This window comes from Penaeus monodon, chromosome 21 (assembly GCF_015228065.2).
Source record: "Penaeus monodon isolate SGIC_2016 chromosome 21, NSTDA_Pmon_1, whole genome shotgun sequence".
NCBI lineage: Eukaryota > Metazoa > Arthropoda > Malacostraca > Decapoda > Penaeidae > Penaeus > Penaeus monodon.
This window is the reverse complement of record NC_051406.1, coordinates 18,084,063-18,084,680: the sequence shown is the minus strand read 5'-3', so window position 1 is coordinate 18,084,680 and position 618 is coordinate 18,084,063.

Here is a 618-nt window from a genome sequence, read left to right as displayed (position 1 = left end):
GATGTAAAAAAATTTTTCTTTAAAAAATCGGGATTAAATTTATGTAGAATCGCCCCAAACCTTGTTTTGTGGGGAAGGGGAAATTAAATGGGTTACAACTTCGAATTCATGTTTGTATTTGAAATTTTTGTTTTACCCCTTTTTTAATTAGGTTTTACCCAGAAATATCCAGATATTACTTTTTTTTCTTTAAAGAAACTTTTTTGAAATCGCTCAGGAAATTTTGCAAAAAATTTAAAGAGCAGCCCCAAATGAGCAAGATTTTCCTATCCCCTCCTTTTTCTAAAAAACCAAAATTTCTTTTTTCTTTTAAATATGTTTCCCCGGGCCCAAGCTTTTATTAAAAAAACGGGGAAAAGGTTTGGGGAAATTTTATGTATTTTTAAGTGAGGTCCCGCTTTGTCGGGCTTTTGGGGGGAAATCTATGGAAAAAATATGAGTTTTTTAAATTTTACAAAATGCTGATAATTTTTATTTTTTTTTAAAAAAAAAATTTTTTCGAGCGAAAAGGGGTTTCATTTCTCTAAAAATTGGGTAAATTTTTTAAAAAGCGTACTAGAGTAAAATTTTCTATTATCTTTTTTAATCTGGGTTTGGGCATTATTGGTTTTCAATAAA